The sequence below is a fragment of the Cherax quadricarinatus genome, chromosome 47 (genome assembly GCF_038502225.1).
Source record: "Cherax quadricarinatus isolate ZL_2023a chromosome 47, ASM3850222v1, whole genome shotgun sequence".
Classification (NCBI taxonomy): domain Eukaryota; kingdom Metazoa; phylum Arthropoda; class Malacostraca; order Decapoda; family Parastacidae; genus Cherax; species Cherax quadricarinatus.
In genome coordinates this window covers 190308-196037 of record NC_091338.1, presented here as the reverse complement: position 1 = coordinate 196037, position 5730 = coordinate 190308, and positions in this window count along the sequence as shown.

The window sequence follows — 5730 nt, the reverse complement described above, 5'->3', positions numbered from 1 at the left end:
ATTCTGCTCTTCTTCACTCCTAAAAGATGGTATACCTCCCTGGCCAGTGCATGAAATTACCGCCTCCCTTTCTTCCTCAACATTTAAAAGTTCCTCAAAATATTCTCGCCATCTACCTAATACCTCCCTCTCCCCATCTACTAACTCCCCTACTCTGTTTTTAATGGACAAATCCATACTTTCCCTAGGCTTTCTTAACTTGTTTAACTCACTCCAAAATTTTTTCTTATTTTCATTAAAATTTCTTGACAGTGCCTCTCCCACTCTTTCATCTGCTCTCCTTTTGCACTCTCTTCACCTTTCTTTTACTCTCCATATACTCTGCTCTTCTTATAACACTTCTGCTTTGTAAATACCTCTCGTAAGCTACCTTTTTCTCTTTTATCACACCCTTTATTTCATCATTCCACCAATCACTCCTCTTTCCTCCTGCCCCCACCCTCCTATAACCACAAACTTCTGCCCCACATTCTAATACTGCATTTTTAAAACTATTCCAACCCTCTTCAACCCCCCCACTACTCATCTTTGCACTAGCCCACCTTTCTGCCAATAGTCGCTTATATCTTGCCCGAACTTCCTCCTCCCTTAGTTTATACACTTTCACCTCCCTCTTACTTGTTGTTGCCACCTTCCTCTTTTCCCATCTACCTCTTACTCTAACTGTAGCTACAACTAAATAATGATCTGATATATCAGTTGCCCCTCTATAAACATGTACATCCTGGAGCCTACCCATCAACCTTTTATCCACCAATACATAATCTAACAAACTACTTTCATTACGTGCTACATCATACCTTGTATATTTATTTATCCTCTTTTTCATAAAATATGTATTACTTATTACCAAATTTCTTTCTACACATAGCTCAATTAAAGGCTCCCCATTTACATTTACCCCTGGCACCCCAAATTTACCTACTACTCCCTCCATAACATTTTTACCCACTTTAGCATTGAAATAAAATAAAAATAAAAAAAATAAACAAAATAAAATAAAATAAAAATAAAAAAAATTAGGGTCAGTACTTACAGAGATATGAAGCCGAGAAGTTGGCACTTGGCGATCACCTGATGGCAACGTGGAGTCCTGCGGCTTGCATTAGTGTTGCCGATATGCCTTTTTTTCTCTTTCTCATATTGTTTTTTATAATTTTTATGTTCAGATAATTCCAATTTATAGTAGTTCTTGTCATTTCATAACCAATCTTTGTTCTGACACTAATATTAGGTACTGAAATTGTACTTAAATTGTCACAAACACACTGACAGGTGGACATTTACACCTCCCCTGGTCATTTACTATTGTCTAGGAATATATACAAAGTATTTATAAGTCCCAGCAATGTTTTGGACAGTGGGAGTATATAAGAAGATGGAAGAAGGAAGGAGGAGGAAGAAGGAAGGAGGAGGAAGAAAGGAAGGAGGAAGAAGAAAGGAAGGAGGAAGAAGAAAGGAAGGAGGAAGAATGAAGGAGGAAGAAGAAAGGAAGGAGGAAGAAGAAAAGAAGGAGGAAGAAGAAGGAAGGAGGAGGAGGAGGAGGAAGGAGAAGGAGGAGGAGTAAAGAGGAGGAGGAGGAAGGAGAAGGAGGAGGAAGAAAAAGGAGGAGGAAGAAGAAGAAGGAAGATGATGAAGAAGAAAATGGTAATAATAGTGGTGGTGGTAGTAGTAGTAGTAGCAGTAGTAGTAGTTCTTCCCTTGTAGCATGTAAAACAAGCCTCAGTCCACCCCTGACAGTGAAGTGATAAGATGACATAACATTAGCTAATTGGTGACATTTGATGAGCATACGTGAGGGTGCAGTGATAACACTTGAAAAGATAAGATAAGAGAGGTGACATTTGATGAGCATCGGCCCTTGCTTTGTTTTCACTGGTACACAAACATGATTGTCTCTGTCTATCTATCCGTCTAGCTCTCTGTCCCAGAGAGAGCCACAAGACTGCGTCATCATGTTTACTTGTATCTTCAAGCAGAGTATAGCACTTTGTCTAGATTTTTGGGGTTATTATTTTTTTTATTATTAACACACTGGCCGATTCCCACCAAGGCAGGGTGGCCCGAAAAAGAAAAACTTTCACCATCATTCACTCCATCACTGTCTTGCCAGAAGGGTGCTTTACACTACAGTTTTTAAACTGCAACATTAACACCCCTCCTTCAGAGTGCAGGCACTGTACTTCCCATCTCCAGGACTCAAGTCCGGCCTGCTGGTTTCCCTGAATCCCTTCATAAATGTTACTTTGCTCACACACTAACAGCACGTCAAGCATTAAAAACCATTTGTCTCCATTCACTCCTATCAAACACGCTCACGCATGCCTGCTGGAAGTCCAAGCCCCTCGCACACAAAACCTCCTTTACCCCCTCCCTCCAACCTTTCCTAGGCCGACCCCTACCCCGCCTTCCTTCCACTACAGACTGATACACTCTTGAAGTCATTCTGTTTCGCTCCATTCTCTCTACATGTCCGAACCACCTCAACAACCCTTCCTCAGCCCTCTGGACAACAGTTTTGGTAATCCCGCACCTCCTCCTAATTTCCAAACTACGAATTCTCTGCATTATATTCACACCACACATTGCCCTCAAACATGACATCTCCACTGCCTCCAGCCTTCTCCTCGCTGCAACATTCATCACCCATGCTTCACACCCATATAAGAGCATTGGTAAAACTATACTCTCATACATTCCCCTCTTTGCCTCCAAGGGCAAAGTTCTTTGTCTACACAGACTCCTAAGTGCACCGCTCACCCTTTTCCCCTCATGAATAATACTTTTAGTAATTCCCCACTCCTTAATTTCAACACTACAAATTTTCTGCATTACATTTATGCCACACATTGCCCTTTACACGACATCTCCACTGCCTCCAACCTGCTCCTCACTACAACATTCACAACCCATGCTTTACACCCATACAAGAATGTTGGTACCACTATACAGCCTCTCCTCACTTAGCGATGTACTCGTTTACCGATGCCTCAGACTTACGGCGGGCTCTCTGACCAGTATACATACCTAAATAATGTATATTAGAGCTGCTTTCCTCTGTTCTGTTTATTACAGTATACAGTACACTACTGTATAAACATTTAAAAATATACCAGAAATGTTATAAATGGTGCAAGAGTGACATTAAAACAATAATAAAGATGGTTGACACAAACCCACTACCATTATAGTATGCTCCTCACTTAGTGACGAATTCATTTACCGACCTGGTCTTAGGAACGGAACTCTGTCGTTAAGTGAGGTGAGGCTGTACTCTCATTTATTTCCTTCTTTGCCTCCATGGATAATGTTCTTTGTCTCCACAGATACCTCAATGCACCACCCACCTTTTTTTCCTTCGTCAGTTCTATGGTTTATCTCATCCTTCGTAAACCCATCTGCCAACAAGTCTGCTCCCAAATTTCTGAACACATTCACTTCTTCCATACTCCCTCCCTCCAATCTGATGTCCAATTTTTTCCTTATCTAAATCATTTGATAGCCACATCACCTTACTTTTATCTGTGTTTACTTTCTTCCTTACACACCCTTCCAAACTCATCTACTAACCTTTGCAATATCTCTTCAGACTCTCCCCAAAACATAGTATCATTAGCAAAAAGTAACTTTGTCAACTCCTATTTTGTATTTGTATCCACATAATTTAACCCCACCCCTCTTCCCAACACCATAGCATATACTCCTTTTACAACCCCATCTTGCTATTTAAATAATTTCTTGCAAGTACTGTGACCAATTTCAAGAGCTTTTGTACTGTACCAGCATAGTTTCTGGCCAGGCTTACTTGTTGGTTGCATATTCAACCAAATTGTTGATTCTCCACATAGCTTTACAGGCTTGTTGGCAAAGGTAGTGATACATAAGAACATAAGAGAGGAGGAACACTGCAGCAAGCCTGTTGGCCCATACTAGGCAGGTCCTTTACAATTCATCCCACTAACAAAACATTTGCCCAACCCAATTTTCTATGCTACCCAAGAAATAAGCTCTGATGTGCAAGTCCCACTCAAATCCAACCCCTCCCACTCATGTACTTATCCAATCTAGCCTCAATCACCCAACTAGGTAGATTGTTCCACTCATCAACCACCCTATTTCCAAACCAATACTTTCCTATGTCCTTTCTAAATCTAAACTTATCTAATTTAAATCCATTACTGCAGGTTCTCTCTTGGAGAGACATCCTCAAGACCTTATTAATATCCCCTTTATTAATACCTATCTTCCACTTATACACTTCGATCAGGTCTCCCCTCATTCTTCGTCTAACAAGTGAATGTAATTTAAGAGTCTTCAATCTTTCTTCATAAGGAAGATTTCTAATGCTATGTATTAATTTAGTCATCCTACGCTGAATGTTTTCTAACGAATTTATGTCCATTCTGTAATATGGAGACCAGAATTGAGCTGCATAATCCAGGTGAGGCCTTACTAATGATGTATAAAGCTGCAGTATGACCTCTGGACTTCTGTTGCTTACACTTCTTGATATAAATCCCAGTAATCTATTTGCCTTATTACGTACGCTTAGGCATTGCTGTCTTGGTTTAAGGTTGCTGCTCACCATAACCCCCAAGTCCTTTTCGCAATCTGTGTGGCTAAGTTCTACATCATTTAACTTATAAGTGCTAGTGTTATGGACTCTCCCGAGCTTCAGAACCTTGCATTTATCTACATTGAACTGCATCTGCCACTTTTCTGACCAAGAACAGAGTTTGTTTAAATCCTCCTGAAGTTCCCTAACATCTACGTTTGAATCAATTATCCTACCTATCTTTGTGTCATTGGCGAATTTGCTCATATCACTAGCAACATCCTCATCAAGATCATTGATATATATTATAAACAACAATGGGCCCAAGACTGATCCCTGTGGAACGCCACTTGTTACAGTTCCCCCACTCGGATTTAGCCCCATTTATGGACACTCTCTGCTTCCTGTCTGTGAGCCATGACTCGATCCACGAGAGCACTTTTCCCACAATGCCATGAGTGTCCTCTTGAAGGCTTCTGCATTTGTTCCAGCAGTATATCTGATACTTGCTGGAAGCAGATTTCAGAGTTTTGGGTCATGGATATTGACAAAGTATGTTCTCTTATTGTGACTACAGTGCCCCTGCTTTTCACCAAGTTTATTTTGCACTTCCGTATAACTCTAGTGGTAGTGTGTAGATTTTGGGACCTGGCTCTCCAATATCTTGAAGTGTCAGGATTGGAAACAAAGTCTGTGACTGGCACATCAGAGCCACCGTTTTTTTTTATGCTGACCATCCCACCAAGGTAGGGTGACCCAAATAAAAAGAAACACATTCATCATCATTCAGTCCATTTCTTACCAGAAGTGCTAAAATGTCTTTAAACACATCTAATATAAACTAGTGTACATAGTGTTAATCATTGAAAGTAATTAATAAAGAGAAAAACAATATCTTGGCATCAAAATATGATTGTAAAAATCACTGGTGCATTTATTCCATTGTTGCTGATGAGTTTTTTTTTTTTTTTTTTTTTTTTTTTTTTTTTTTTTCTTCCCAGTTTCAACACACACCATAAAATCGTAAGTTTTTATCAGTTTCTACTCATTTTAATTTTATTCAATTCGGAAAAATACACTTCATTCTGTAATTTTTTTTATTAATCTTTCCTCACCAGGAGTTTCTGTTAAGTGGGTTTAGGGGGGTTAAAAGGTTAAAGTTATTGGAACTGCTG